The 16,157-nt window shown below is 43.5% G+C and overlaps 1 protein-coding gene and 1 long non-coding RNA gene across 2 annotated transcripts in view; one reads left to right on the forward strand and one right to left on the reverse strand.

Moving 5' to 3' along the window:
* SLC25A3 (solute carrier family 25 member 3) overlaps positions 1-16,157 on the forward strand; it is a 772,593-nt gene that overhangs the window by 603,652 nt on the left and 152,784 nt on the right. The gene's annotated exons all lie outside the window — the stretch shown is intronic.
* The window catches only part of LOC126931293 (uncharacterized), a 186,880-nt gene that overhangs the window by 117,288 nt on the left and 53,435 nt on the right, over positions 1-16,157 (reverse strand). The window contains exons 2-3 of the long non-coding RNA XR_007717820.1: positions 7,453-7,589; positions 4,917-5,017 (exon numbers count right to left, since the gene is read on the reverse strand). This is a non-coding gene — a long non-coding RNA (uncharacterized LOC126931293). The remainder of the gene's footprint in view (positions 1-4,916; positions 5,018-7,452; positions 7,590-16,157) is intronic.

Genomic DNA, 16,157 nt, shown 5'->3' on the forward strand with positions numbered 1-16,157 from the left:
TTTCTTGTTGGCTGTAGCTGAGGGCCTTTATCAGCTCCTGGAGGTTATTCACTGACTTGGCCTGTGGCTGTTTCCTCCATCTTCAAGTCAGCAATGGCAAGCAACATTTTTCTCATGTCATATGTCTCTGCCCTTTTTCTGTAGTCACATCTCTCTCCCTGACTATAGCCACCTAAAAAGGTTCTCCACTTTGAAGGATTCCTGTGGTGAATTAATTAGACTGGGCCCACATGGATAACCCAGGATAATCTCTCCTACTCAAGGTCCATAACCTCAATCACATCTGCAAAGCTCGTTTTGCCAGGTAAGGTAACATATTCACAGGTTCCAGAGATTAGGGTGTGGACATCCGTGAGACACTCTTATTCTGCCTACCACAGAGGACTGACCTGTGTTCCCTGGAGTTTGGGAAGTACAGAGACGGGTGCCTGATTCTCCCCTAGAAAAGTCCAAGCGGGAGAGGCTGGCTGGCGCTGTCTGTAATGAAGAAGAGAGAGCATCACACTTTCAGAGCTTAGTGAGGCAAAATGCAGAGCAGATGCTGCAGAGACTCCACCCAAGAAGGCTGCTGACCAGCGTCCAGCCAGAAAGACGTGACGTGCTGTAAATTGCTGAAGTAGGGACGAGGGCATGTCATAAGAGGGCACCATATCAGGAAATTTTGCACTATCAGAGGTCTCCAATGGAGAGTCTCCAAAGAACCCACAAAAGCCCCTTATTGAAAAATTATCAGTATTTAGATGTTTGCTACTAAGGAGGTTTTTGCAGACTAGGACTGGCTAGGTTAAAAAATATACCTATATATAGCTCTCAACTTCTAGCCCTTCCTACCTGGCTAACCCCAGAGCATCTAGCAAGTGAGACAAGAGGTAGAGAGTGGAAGAAAAAGGCAGATCTTACCTCCTCCTTTCCTACTTCAAGCTTCTGGGAGAATAAGGAAGGACAGACTTTTAATTCGAGATGTGATTAAAGTTTTTATTCAGATCAGTCTGAAATTTATAATAGCTGAAACTATTCTGATCCCTAATGTCCAGAAAAACAAACGGCTCTGCCTGAGACACCATCCAAGATGCTGGAATGAAGTTTATTTGAGGATTTTATTTGAAGGCAATGGTGACAAAGAATACAATGGTTTCCTGCTGGAATAGTACCTGTGATGGTTAATTTTGTTTTTTGTTTGTTTGTTTTTTGAGACGGAGTTTTGCTCTTGTTGCCCAGGCTTGAATGCAATTGCGCAATCTCAGCTCACTGCAACCTCTGCCTCTCAGATTCAAGTGATTCTCCTGCCTCAGCCTCCTGAGTAGCTGGGATTACAGGCATGCACCACCATACCCGGCTAATTTTGTATTTTTAGGAGAAATGGGGTTTTATCATGTTGGCCAGGCTGGTCTCAAACTCCTGACCTCAGGTGTTCCACCCACCTCGTCCTCACAAAGTACTGGGATTACAGGCGTGAGTCACCACACTCAGCCAATGTGATGGTTAATTTTGTGTCAACACGACTGGGCCATGGATTGCCCAGATTAAACATTATTTTTGGTGTGTCTGTGAGAGTGTTTTGAGGTGAAATTAACATTTGAATTAGGCTGGGTGCAGTGGCTCATGCCTATAATCCCAGAACTTTGGGAGGCCGAAGCAGGTGGATCACCTGATGTCAGGAATTTGATATCAGCCTGGCCAACATGGTGAAACCTTGTCTCTACTAAAATTACAAAAATTAGCCTGGTGTGGTGGTGCACACCTGTAATCCCAGCTACTCGGGAGGCTGAGGCAGGAGAATCAATTGAACCCGGGAGGAGGAAGTTGTGAGCAGAGAGAGATTGTGCCACTGCACTCCAGCCTGGGTGACAGAGCAATACTCCATCTCAAAAAAACAAACAAAAAAATATTTAAATTAGTAGGGTAGTAGGGTAGAAGAGCAGATTGCTTTGGTTGGGCCTCATCCAATCTGTTGAAGACCTTAAGATAGAATAAAAAGTCGAGAAAAAAATAATAATTAGTTCTCTGCCTGTCTTCAAGCTGCAAAGTCAGTCTTCTCCTGCCTTTGGACTTGGACTCAAACTAGAACTTATACTATCAGTGCTCCTGGTACTCAGGTCTTCACACTTGGACTGGAAATACATTACCATCTCTTCTGGGTCTCCAGCTTGCTGACGGCAGATCCTGGGACTTCTCTGCCTCCATAATCATGTGAGCTAATTCTTTATAGTAAGTCTCTTTATAGAACTCCTTTTGGTCTGTTTCTCTGGAGAATGCAGACTAACACAGCATCCAAGGCCAGTACATTCAATATACTGATCACATTCGCAGTGGCTCATCTAGGATCCTTTAAGAACAAAGATATTCTGTTCTCTATGAGCTCTACACTGTGCTTTGTTTTGCTTGATGTCAGACTCAAGCTAAAATTTTACAAGTGAGTTTAGTTCTAATAAGTAAAGAAAGGAGGAAAGCATCCCAGGAGAGAAGCTTAGACATAGAAAGAAGCAAAGGCATAGCAGATAGGAATGAATAAGGCAGTTGCAGGGAAAAGAGAACAGAGCTACTTGATTGACACAAAAGGTGGGTGTCCAGGAAGCAGGAGAAAGAAAGTTACCTAAGTAAGACGAACTCTCTAATGCTAGAAAAAAAAACTCTGGGCTTGTTGCAATGTATAATAGAGAACCATCAAAGTTTCTATAACTTACAGAGTTTCTGTAAGCATTGGCACATATAAGCGTTTTGTTTTGTTTAAACAAAAATAAATGATAATATCTAATAGATAACATCTTCTAATAGAAGAGAGGAGTAGGGTTGAGAACACCAGCTAGGAATCTGCTACTGAATTCCTATGCCGACTCTACCTTCTGAACAGAACTTGGGAGCTGCAATCTGACAAGTAGGAATGTACATGAGTCAACATAACAGAATATTTGAATTGAGGACATCCCAGAAAATCTCTAGTTATTGTAAGTACACCAGACATGTGGCAATGAGGTGGAATGATTTCTTAACCCTTCCTTCTCTGTCATAACATGTTGTAAGATGAAATCTCTCCCAATCCTTCTGCAATTGGTCCATTTGGGGACAAGCAGGAAATTACTAAGCAATGGTTGCACCATTGTGAGATTTCATTCTTTCCTGGAGTTGTGTTTTATTTAGACTTCTATTTAAAACTAATTTATAGGCCGGGCGCGGTGGCTCAAGCCTGTAATCCCAGCACTTTGGGAGGCCGAGGCGGGCGGATCACAAGGTCAGGAGATCAAGACCACAGTGAAACCCCGTCTCTACTAAAAATACAAAAAATTAGCCCGGCGCGGTGGCGGGCGCCTGTAGTCCCAGCTACTCAGGAGGCTGAGGCAGGAGAATGGCGGGAACCCGGGAGGCGGAGCTTGCAGTGAGCCGAGATCGGGCCACTGCACTCCAGCCTGGGCAAGAGCGTGAGACCCCGTCTCAAAAAAAAAAAAAAAAAAAAACTAATTTATTTCAAGCAAAACAAAAACAAAAAATAACATTTTGAACAGGAATAAACTAGTTGGCTTAATTTCCTACAATGCACCAGGCTCCCTACTTCATTCTTACTGCACAGTCGGGTCTCCTGGTACCAGTCACACTGAAGGTATTAGTACCTCCCAGGAAGGGCAGTATAGTTCCTCTGTGGGAAGATATTTCTCTCTCTTTCACACACACACACACACACACACACACATAACAATACGACTATTGTATGTGGCAATACAATATTTCTCCTAATTTTCTCAAAGAAATATTCCAAGCTCTTGTCTCCCATCAATCCCCAACTCCTCACCTGAGAAAATCTGAAGTGCCCTCGGGGACTTGGGGATACAGGAGAATGACTGAGAGAAAACCCCCACGTGGTTGAAGGCACAGAAAGTGAGCAGCCCATGGGGGCTCCTGTCCCACAGACACCACGTTTCCTCACTCACCAGTCACATCCTGGCTCAGCATATCCTGCATCTAGGGACCCTCCCCTCTCCCCTGGCTCCAACCTTTCCTCACTTTTCACTCAGCTGATTTCACCTCCCAGAAGCTCTTCTTTGCAAGGACCTGCCTATCTGTGTTGCCTCTTCTCCCTTCCCATCCTCTCCCAGCCTCTGGGTGGCCGTCTCATTCCAGAAAATCCTTTTTGCTCAATCATTCTCTTCATGCCTTTTTTTTTTTTTTTAGACAGAGTCTCGCTCAGTTGCCCAGGCCAAAGTGCAGTGGTGTGATCTCAGCTCACTGCAACCTCCGCCTCTAAGGTTCAAGCGATTCCCCGCTTCAGCCTCCGGAGTAGCTGGGACTACAAGCATGTGCCACCACACTCAGCTAATTTTTATATTTTTAGTAGATGTGGGGTTTTACCATGTTGGCCAGGCTTGTCTCAAACTCCTGACAGCAAGTGATCTGCCTGCCTTGGCCTCCCAAAGTGCTGGGATTACAGGCGTGAACCACCGTGCCCGGCCCCTCATGCCATTTTTGAACTGAGACCAAACTCACTACCTCCAATTAAAAGACCTTAATCCCGACCAATATGCTCAGCAAACAGTAAATGTGGCCATCTCCCTCCTCATTGTCTAAGTGCTTACTTTTCCTCAAGCATCAACATTCATCTATTTTTACACCCTTTTCTCAGTTTATGTTTCTATTCTTTACATGTATTCCTTTTGTAAAACTATTATTGGAAATGTTTCTAATTATTTCTAATGACAGTAAAACATTTCTGCTATATTATGGGCTTCAGTGGGCTGGTCTAGGAGTCTTAAACACCATTTTATAGCAGTTTCTACAAGAAAATGTATTTCAAATTCAAATAGCTGAGTTGTAAACTTCAAAAACACAAACCTTTTAAAATCAGAGAATGCTGATCAATAAGACATTCTGAGACCGTGAGACTTAAGGTAATTGCCTGTTACAAAATAAACAAGATGCATAATTACCTCTTTTAATGGATCTTCTTCTTTCATTCAATGAAGGCCTCCAACGGGTATCTAAACAGGAGTTGGAGCCAGCTGCTGTCTTTGCCATTGTGAAGAGAAAGCTTTAAAAATACACGCAGGGACAAAGAAGAAACAAGACAAGGATGCTAAGGAAAGTGACTGTGCAAAGAATTTCAAATATGGGAAACAATAACTGACAGAACACAATGAACAGTGAAACAATTCTTGAGGATTTCTTTTTAATGGAAAGTTCATTGTTATGCAAATGCACATCCACATGTTATCGTTTTGTTTGTTTGTTTGAGACAGGGTCTCCCTCTGTCACCCAGGCTGGAGTGCAGTGGCGCAGTATCAGCTCATTGCCTCCCAAGCTCAAGCGATCCTTCCACTACAGCCTCCTGAGTAACTGGGACTACAGGCGCCCACCACCACACCCAGCTAATTTTTGTTTTTTGTTTTTTGTTTAATAGAGACAGGGTTTCGCCATGTTGCCTAAGCTGGTCTCAAACTCCTGAGCTCAAGTGATCCACCCACCTCGGCTTCCCAAAGTGCTGGGATGATAGGCGTGAGCCACCATGCCTGGCAACATTTTATCATCTTTCTTTTTTTTTTTTTTTTTTGGTAGAAAGAGCCTTACTCTGTCTCCCAGGCTGAAGTGCAGTGGCAGGCTCACTGCAGCCTCTGCCTTCCGGGTTCAAGTGATTCTCCTATCAGCTTCCCTAGTAGCTGGGATTACAGGCGTGCATTACCGTCCCCAACTAATTTTTGTAGTTTTAGTAGAAATGGGGTTTCACCATGTCGGCCAGGCTGGTTTCCAATTTCTGACCTCAAGTGATCTGCCGGCCTCAGCCTCCCAAAGTGCTGGGATTATAGCTGTGAGCCACCACGCCTGGCTTTATCATCTTTTTAAAGACATAGCCACATGAGGCCGGGCGCGGTGGCTCACGCCTGTAATCCCAGCACTTTGGGAGGCCGAGGAGGGTGGATCACGAGGTCAGAAGATCAAGACCATCCTGGCTAACATGGTGAAACCCCATCTCTACTAAAAATACAAAAAATTAGCCGGGCGTGGCAGCGGGCGCCTGTAGTCCCAGCTACTCGGGAGGCTGAGGCAGGAGAATGGCGTGAACCCAGGAGGCGGAGCTTGCAGTGAGCCGAGATCGGGCCACTGCACTCCAGCCTGGGTGACAGAGCCAGACTCCATCTCAAAAAAAAAAAAAAAAGAAAAAAATATACAGTCATCCCACTCTGCTAGCAAACATTAAACTTACTTCCTTTATCTTTCTGTATATTTGCACCCTTGAACTCACTTGTCTTCATCCTCTCCCCTCCTCCCCACTCTCCCTTCCCAGTCTCTGTTATCTGTTTTTCTACTTTCTACCTCCATGTGTTCAAATGTTTTAGCTCCTACATGTAGTGAGAATGTGCAATATTTGTCTTCTTGTGCCTGGCTTATTTCACTTAAGATAAGGTCCTCCATTTCCATCCATGGTGCCTCAAATAATTTAATTATTTCTTTTTTATGGTAGAATAGTATTTCATTTTGTATACATAGTACATTTTTATTTTTATTTTATTTATTTAGAAACAGAGTCTCGCTCTGTCGCCCAAGCTGGAGTGCAGTGGCACGATCTCAGCTCACTGCAACCTCCGCCTCCTGGGCTCAAGTGATTCTCCTGTCTCAGCCTCCTAGTGGCTGGGACTACAGGCACCCGCCACCACACTCAGCTAATTTTTTCTTTTTAGTAGAGATGGGATTTCACCATGTTGGCCAGGCTGGTCTCCAACTCCTGACCTCAAGTGATGTACCCGCCTCAGCCTCCCAAAGTGCTGGGATTATAGGCATGAGCCACCACACCTGGCCCATACTACATTTTTTAATGTATTCATCTGTAGACAGACACTTAAGTTAATTTCATATCTTTGTTATTGTGAACAGTGCTGCAAATAAAAATGCAAGTACAATTTCATTGGCCGCTAGAGTCATATAGCAAAGTAGGAATGAAGTGAGATCTTTCCATGTGCCATGAAAGAGCAAAGCAGGAAATACTTAGTTTGCACAGAGCTGATAATTCTCACAGAAAACGACATTCATTCCAGTGGAAGACAGCCAAAGCTGACAATGCTAAAGAACTTGACTCTACCCTGGGTCTGAATGAGACCCCCTGAGATTAAGCAGAATGACAAACTGGTAAGAGCTGTAATTTTTTTGCACTTTAATTGATAAAAGAAATTTTAATTCTTGGACTTTGATTTCTTCCTGGGAATTTAGTAATGGGAAAGCTTCAAATGTTTATTGTTTTAAAGTGGGATGATTTTATTTTGCTGATGTTATATTACTTAAGGTGTTTTTATGTCATCATCTGGGCTCTGATATTCTACATCAGCTACCACAGCTAGGCATAAATTGAAATGTAAAACAGCATAGCGATTTACTTTCAGCCAAGAGTGCAGAACAGCCTTGTTGGTAATTTAATTCATGTTCCTTTTCCATCCCATTTCAGATCCTTCCATTAGCAGAAGATAAACCTCCTACCTGTGGTCACAGGAGAACACTCAGAGGAGCCATGGTTATATTAGGAATGTGTTCTTAGGAAGGCAGAAACGGGAACATCTGGAGAAACTGATGGTCTCCTCCACTGAGGGAAGTCGCCACACTGGACATGGAAAACCCTAAGGATGAATAAAGGAACAAAAAGTTGGGGAATAGCAAGGAAAGGCACTACTTACTCCCTTGGGTGAGTCGTACCAAGGTCTAGGCTTGGAGGGATGTTACTGAGAAGCCCAATGGCTGCCATAGGTCCAGGCTATAATCCCTAGTGGGGGTTTATCATTAATAAAGCTAATTTACAATCTCCATCTGCATGGAATAAACGCTGCATTTGCTTCTCAAATGATTTGAAAGTTGGAAGTCAGAGAAAAGCTGTAATTTAAACCACAACAGAGACCTTTAGGAAAACTTAAAGCAGGATACTTATTTCAAATATAATCTTAGAAACTCAAACTATAAAACAGATCAAAGTGGAGTTCTTTTAGTGAAAGGGGAGAACCGCGAGTTGTGGAATCCATCCACTCAGCATCCCCCTTGCCTCCTTTGGGGTCTCTTGAGTGCTCCTCTGAGCACAGCTTGAAAATCACTGCCTTAAGGAATCAGAACCACTGGCCACTTTCCATGACAAAGAGGCAGTCACAAGAGCCTAACTCCTTCATTATCCCAGAAAAAAATACTCCCAACTTCTCCTTTCAGAGCATTACAAGAATGAGGACTCTCCATTTCCTCGCGGTCAATATTGCGCACTCTTTAAGTTCAATATGCAGAAGAATCACTTGGCATTCCTGTTTGCCATATAGATTCCTAGGCCCCACCTGCAGAGGTAATAGTCACTGTTTCTAGGGATGATTTTCTTTTTCTGTTTTTTCTTTTTTTGAGATGGTACCTCCCTCTGTCGCCCAGGCTGGAGGGCAGTGGTGCAATCTTGGCTCACTGAAACCTCCGCCACCTGGGATGAACTGATTCTCCTGCCTCAGCCTCCCAAGTAGCTGGGGGTTCTGCAGGTTCAGGAGGAACCTGCACTTTCAAAAGCACTCAGGTAAATCTAGGTTTGTCATCCTGAGGACTACACTTTGAGAAATACAAGAGTCAAAAAGAAAACTAATGGAGAATATATTGAAAGTATCCAGTGGGCCTGGATTATAAAGAGACTTGAATGCCAAGCAAAGACATTCAGACTTTATTCCATGAACAGCAGAAAGCTACTGAAGTTATTTGAGCAATAGGGTAGTATCAGCAAAGGTGAACTTCAAGAAAGTCAACCTGGGCCCCGCACGGTGGCTTATGCCTGTAATCCCAGAACATTGGGAGGCCAAGGAGGGTGGATCACTTGAGGTCAGGAGTTTGACATCATCCTAGCCAACATGGTGAAATCCCTTTCTACTAGAAATTTTTAAATTAGCCTGGTGTGGTGGCGGGCACCTGTAATCCCAGCTACTCGGGAGGCTAAGGCAGGAGAATCACTTGAGCCCGGGAGGTGGAGGTTGCAGGGAGCCGAGATCGCTCCACTGCACTCCAGCCTGGGTGACAGAGGGAGATTCCATCCCCACCTCCACCCCCAAAAAAAAGAAAGAAAAGAAAAAAGAAAGTCAATCTGAAAGTAGGATGTGAAAATAATAGGAGAAGGAAAAATAAGGTAAGAGGCTGTCGTGTGGGTCTGAGAAAGAAATGAGGAGTTTCCAGATTTGGACAGTGAAGGTGAAAATCAAAAGAAGAGAATAGGTTATAGTCTTTCTTCTATGGAACTGTAAGAAATAAATTTCTGTTGTTGAAGCCACCCAACCTATGGTATTTTCTTATAGCAGCCTGAGCTTACTAAGATAGTCTGCAAAGAATCAATATGATTTGGCAGAGGTTGGAACTGAATATTAAGAGGAAAGATAGATTCAAATATGAGGCCAGGGTTTCTTATCCAAACAGAAGGCGAGATGGTTGTTCCTTTAACAGAAATGGGAAGGAAAGAGATTGGACTTTGGGACTGTATTGGGCATGCCAGCCATTGTGCTGCTCAGCCGCTGGCCCTGCTGAAGTAGTAAGGGCAGTTCTCAGGAGCCACATAATCCCTCCAACCACAACTGGTCAAGCAAGTGTGGACCCCGACCTAAAGGCAACCAACCTATAGATTGACCAGAAACCTCGGCATTTCCCTAGTTCAAAAACATAGCACAGCCAATCAGATTACCTGTCTCAGGAACTTGAGGGGAATAAAAGCAAGGAAATGAAGCTGTCAAGTGTAGATAACCCTGAAAAGATATTGAGAAGGATCATGGGCTGAGTGCAGTGGCTCACGTCTGTATTCCCAGCACTTTGGGAGGCTGAGGTGGGAGGATACTTGAAGTCAGGAGTTCAAGACCAGCCTGGTCAACATGGTAAAACCCTGTCTACTACAAAAAAAAAAAAAAAAAAAAAAGTAGCCAGGCGTAGCAGTGCATGACTGTAGTCCCAGCTACTCAGGACTCAGGAGTCTGAGGCAAGAGAATCACTTGAACTTAGGAGGTGGAGGTTGGAGTGAGCCAAGATCCTACCACTGCACTCCAGCCTGGGTGACAGATTGAAACTCCATCTCCAAAAAAAAAAAAAAGGGTCATGAACTTAAGAACCATAAGCATAAGTAAAATGAAGATGCAGAAACTGTGAGAGAAAGGGAAGACCTAAGCTAGCAGCTAAGACATGAGGAAGCAGACGTGCAGAAAGTGAGTCTCACCAACAGCACTAGAGTAGAACTGAGGTCCCATAACTGGGTGTTTTGGGATTCCCTCCTTACCTGGCACATAGTAAGCACTCAAGAAGCAGGTACTTTTAGAATTTAAAATAGAGGCCATTTGAGTCCTGCTCCATTCCCCAGTTCCTGCTCTTCTTAAATGCTTGATGTCCACTTTCACCAGGTTCCCAGGCACATTCATTTCACAACATACCGCCTCATTGCTTGGCAACTTGAATGAAAATTTGGTCATAGTCAAGCAAGTGTGTAAGGCAAGGACATACGGTATGTAGGGAACTTTCAGAAAATCAAGGTATAGAAGAAAAGACTGCTGGAAACAGAACTGGAGCTCAGGAGAGAGTCAAGGCAAAATGTTGATTTGAAGGTCATGTCCACAAAGCATTAAGTAAGGGCCAGATAATGACAAAGCAGATCACATATATCGCAACAAGAAGAAAGACAAGCATAAATCCTGAAGAAACTCTTCACTTAGAGGGTGGGAAGAGAAAGGAGGCAAAAGAGACAGAACATTTCTTAATGGCTTAAACAGCAAACATTTATTTCTCACAGTTCTAGAGACTAGGAAGTCCATAACCAAGTCAGTTCCTGATGAGGGTCCCCTTCCTGGATTGCAGAGGCCAGCTTCTCACTAGATCCTCACATGGCAGAGAAAGAATATCGCTCTCAGGCCAGGCACGGTGGCTCATGCCTGTGATCCCAGTACTTTGGGAGGCCAGAGAGGACAGATCACCTGAGATCAGGAGTTTGAGACCAGCCTGGCCAACACAGTAAAACACTGTCTCTACCTAAAATACAAAAAGAAAACAGGCATGGTGGCGCATGCCTGTAATCCCAGCTACTCAGGAGGCTGAGGTGGGAAAATCACTTGGATCCAGGAGGCAGAGGTTGCAGTGAGCTGAGATGGCACCATTGCACTCCAGCCTGGGCAACAGAGTGAGACTCCATCTCAAAAACAAAAAAAAGAAAGAAAAGAATATTACTCTCTCCTTCTCTTTTTATAAAGACACTATTCCCATCATTAGGGGCCCACCCTCACAACCCCATCTAAACCTAATTACCTCCTCAAAGACCCCCACTTCCCAATACCATCACATTAGGGGTTAGGACTTCCATCAGTGAAATTTGGGAGGACACAATTCAACCCATAGCACAGAGGAAGAGGGGAGGCTGCAATGCAAACACAGCAAAGCTTCACAGGACTGCCAGATTTAGCAAATAAATATACAGGATGCTCACTTAAATCTGTAAGGTGGGGCAAAGTAGTTCATGCCTATAATCCCAGCACTTTGGGAGGCGGAGGTGAGCAGATAACTTGAGCCCAGGAGTTTGAGACCAGCCTGGGCAACATGATAAAACTCCATCTCTCCAAAAAATTAGCCACGCATGGTGGCGTGCACCTGTTGTCCCAGCTTCACAGGAGGCTGAGTTGGGAGGATCACTTGAGCCCTGGGAGGTCAAGGCTGCAGTGAGCTGTGATTGTGCCACTGTACTCCAGCCTGAGTGACAGGGTGAGACCTTGTCTCAAAAAAAAAAAAAAAAAAGACCAGGCGCAGTGGCTCATGCCTGTAATCCCAGCACTTTGGGAGGCCGAGGTTGGCAGATCACGAGGTCAGGAGATCAAGACCATCCTGGCCAACATGGTGAAACCTCGTCTCTACTAAAAATACAAAAATTAGCTGGGTGTGGTGGCACATGCCTGTAATCCCAGCAACTCGAGAGGCTGATGCATGAGAATCGCTTGAACCCAGGGGCAGAGGTTGCAGTGAGCTGAAATAGTGCCACTGCACTCCAACCTGGAGACAAAGTGAGACTCTGTCTAAAAAAAAAAAAGAATGTTAGATAAACAGCAAAAATAATAATAAATGTCCCATGCAATATTTAGAATCTATAAATACCAAAACAATTATTTGTAGTTTACCTGAAATTCAAATGTAACTGAGCATCCTGTATTTATTTTATCTGGAACCCCTAAGGCCTCAGCCACCCCACAGGGCACTCTGAAGCTGGGCTAGTTCTTTTTTTTTGTTTTTTTTTTGAGATGGAGTCTTGCTCTGTCGCCCAGGCTGGAGTACAGTGGTGTGATCTCGGCTCACTGCAAGCTCCGCCTCCCAGGTTCATGTCATTCTCCTGCCTCAGTCCCCCAAGTAGCTGGGACTACAGGCGCCCGCCACCATGCCCGGCTAACTTTTTTGTATTTTTTAGTAGAGACGGGTTTTTATTGTGTTAGCCAGGATGGTCTCGATCTCCTGACCTCGTGATCCACCCGCCTCGGCCTCCCAAAGTGCTGGGATTACAGGTGTGAGCCATCGCACCCAGCCAAGCTGGGCTAGTTCTTTTAGCCTATCCTGAGTTGGGTATGGGCACAGAATCTTTAAGTATGAATATCGTAAATTATGTAAATAAGTATGAATATTGGCAAGGTGGATTTATACCTCCACATAGACCAGTCATTGGATGCAGCTGCCCCTAGGAGGAGGGCAGAACTTTGAGTAAGGTGGTTCTCGTCGGCCACAGACAGTTCCTGGGAAGTGCCAGCTGCTGGAGAGTGTCAGCCAACTATAATCCCAGCAGCTGGAGGGGTAAGTCCTTCAGTCCTGGAGGGAGGATCTGTGTGGTGTAACAGTTACCTACAGCTCTCTCCCCAATTAAAACCTCCGACGATACATAATTTATTTATTCCCTTCTGTGTTTTCAGCAATATGCTAGGCCCTAGAGTCACCTCTCCTCTAATTGTAAACTGTCAGTTAATGAAAAGAAAGAGAGAGAAGCAAATCTAAATATTTGGTCATTTTTAATATTGAAAGTGTCATTTATTTTCCTTGGTTTTCTGAGATGGATGGCTCCTGTGATACCTTTTCTTTTAAAAGATATTTTTCTGATGATACAATTAATTCTCCATCCATTTCTAATAAAATAATTTACAATAAACTAGGAAAAGATATTTTCTTTTTCTTTTCTTTTTTTTTCCAGATAGAGTCTCACCTCTGTCACCCAGGCTGGAGTGCAATGGTGCGATCTCAGCTCACTGCAACTTCCACCTTCCGGGTGCAAGCAATTCTCCTGCCTTAGCCTCCCAAGTAGCTGGGATTACAGATGCCCACCACCACACCCAGTTAACTTTTGTATTTTCAGTAGAGACAAGGTTTCACCATGTTGGCCAGGCTGGTCTCGAACTACTGACTTCAGGTGATCTGCCCGCCTCCCCCTCCCTAAGTACTGGGTTTACAGGTGTGAGCCACCACACCCGGCCTGAAAAGGGGTTTCTAACAAAAACCTAAAATAAGTCTTGTTCTTTTTTTTAATTTGACTCTTTATAGAATTTAACTCTTTTATTATGGAAATTTTCAAACATACACAAGCATAGAGAAAATAGATTAATGGTTGCTATGGACCTGTCATTATCTTCAACAATAATCAACATTTTGCCAATCTCCAAACATCATTCTAAAGAACAAAACATTAGACCACATCTCCACAGAACTCAGAAACAACACATAATGATGCCTACTTTTATCATCGATAGTAGACATTGTCCTAGAGTTACCAAGCAATGCAAAAATACCAGAAAAAAAAAGAAATAAGTATGAATATTGGCAAGGTAGATTTATACCTAGAAAATCCAGTGAATCACAGGTAATCTATATGGACTAATTAAAACTTTCAGAAAGGAAACAAGATTAACATATAAAAATCTACAGCTTTTCTAAAATCAGAAAATATCTATTTAAATATGTAATAGAAAAGAAAGCTATATTCAATTTCAGTAGACCTTGGGTTATTTAGGAAAAAAACTTAAAAATATGAAAGCTGTTGCCAGGCATGGTAGCTTATGCCTGTAACCCTATCACTTTGGGAGGCTGACGTGGGTGGATAACCTGAGTACAGGAGTTCAAGAACAGCCTGGGCAACGTAGCGAAACCCAGTCTCTACAAAAAATCAGCCAGGTGTGGTGGCACATGCCTGTAGTCCCAGCTACTTCGGAGGCTGAAGTGCGAGGATCACCTGGGCCTGGGCAGTTGAGTGAGCAGAAATTGTGCCACTCCACTCCAGCCTGGATGACAGAGTGAGACCCTGTCTCAAAAAAAAAGAAAAGAATATTGTTGAGGATAACCATATAATTTTAATGAAGGCCATAAAAGATATTTCTAAATGAAAAGACTCAATAGTATGCAGATATTATACCCCCAAATTAAATAACAAATGTAACATAATTTTTATCAAAATTACAACAGGATACTTTATAGAAGTAGCAAGTTAATTTTAAAGTTCATCTATGAGTTGTGCCAAAAGAGTTAAGGTTCATTAGAAAAAGAACTTTACCAGATGTCAACTATGTTGTAAAGTCACAATAATTGAAATAGCACTGGGAAAAAATAGACCTATAGATCAATATGAATAGAATAAAAAGTACAGAAAATATATATATATATATACACACACACACATATATATGTGTGTGTGTCCATTTGTGTGTGTGTGTGTAATCTTAGTATATGTTAAAGGAGACACTTAAATTACTTGGGAAATGACAGACTAATAGATAGTGTTGGGACAAGGAGCTATCCATTTGGAAGAAAAAAAACAAATTAAATCCCTTTCTAAGACTGGGCACAGTGGCTCATGCCTGTGATCCCAGCACTTTGGGAGGCCAAGTGGGGCAGAACGCCTGAGGTCAGGAGTTTGAGACCAGCCTGGCCAACATGGTGAAACCCTGTCTCTACTAAAAATACAAAAAATAGCTGGGTGTGGTGGCCGGTGCCTGTAATTCCAGCTACTCAGGAGGCTGAGACAAGAGAATCGCTTGAACAAAGGAAGCAGAGGTTGCAGTGAGCCAAGATGGTGCCACTGAACTCCAGCCTGGGAACAGAGCAAGACTCCATTTCAAAAACAAAACAAAAAAAATCCCTTTCTCATACCATACATAAAAATAAATTTGTCTGTTTGTTTGTTTGTTTGTTTTTTGAGACAGGTTCTCACTCTGTTGCCCAGACTGGTTACCAGTGGCATGATCTTGGCTCACTGCAACCTTTGCCTCTTGGGCTCAAGCGATCCTCCCACCTCAGCCTCCCAAGTACCTAGAACTGAACTAAAGGTATGTGCTACCATGCCTGTCTCATCTTTGTGTTTTTGTAGAGACAGGGTTTTGCCATGTTGCCCAGTCTGGTCTCAAACTCCTGAGCTCAAGCGATCATCCTGCTTCAGCCTCCCGAAGTGTTGGGATTATGGGTGTAAGCCACTGTGCCCGGCCTCAATTTTATTTTATTGAACCATATGAAATTGCCACTCCTGTTTTTACAAAATGGTTGAATATCAGCAAATTCATATGGCTCGAATTAATTAAATAGTTTCCTGATTTGCACACATCATCAATTCGAACACAAAGTTGTGAAGCAGGCCGGGTGTGGTGGCTCATGCCTGTAATCCTAGCACTTTGGGAGGCCAAGGCAGGTGGATCACCTGAAGGCAGGAGTTCAAGACCAGCCTGGCCAACATGGCAAAACCCCATCTCTACTGAAAATACAAAATTAGCCAGGCGTGGTGGCAGGTGCCTGCAATCCCAGCTACTAGGGAGGCTGAGGCAGGAGAATCACGTGAACCCGGGCGTGCAGAGATTGCAGCGAGCCAAGGTCACACCACTACACTCCAGCCTGGGTGACAGAGCAAGACTCCATCTCAAAAAAATAAAAATAAAAAATGAAAACGTTGTGAAGCAATGTCTTATTTAAAAATTAACCATTAAACATGCTAATTGAGAAGATTAAATGGCTGATTTCATTATGGGTGGACTAGACTGGGACACTATTTTTTCTGCCATAATAAGAAAATGCCCACGTTATTGAAAGCATTTTTTAGAAACTGGGTTGCTAAAAAAAAAATGCTACTGCTGAAGCACAGAAACATGGGGAGAAACTCAAACTTTTCCCAAAAGGTCTTTCAGTATTTCAGCACTACAGGTGTGGGTGGACAG

The sequence above is a fragment of the Macaca thibetana genome, chromosome 11 (genome assembly GCF_024542745.1).
Source record: "Macaca thibetana thibetana isolate TM-01 chromosome 11, ASM2454274v1, whole genome shotgun sequence".
NCBI classification, from domain to species: Eukaryota; Metazoa; Chordata; class Mammalia; order Primates; family Cercopithecidae; genus Macaca; species Macaca thibetana.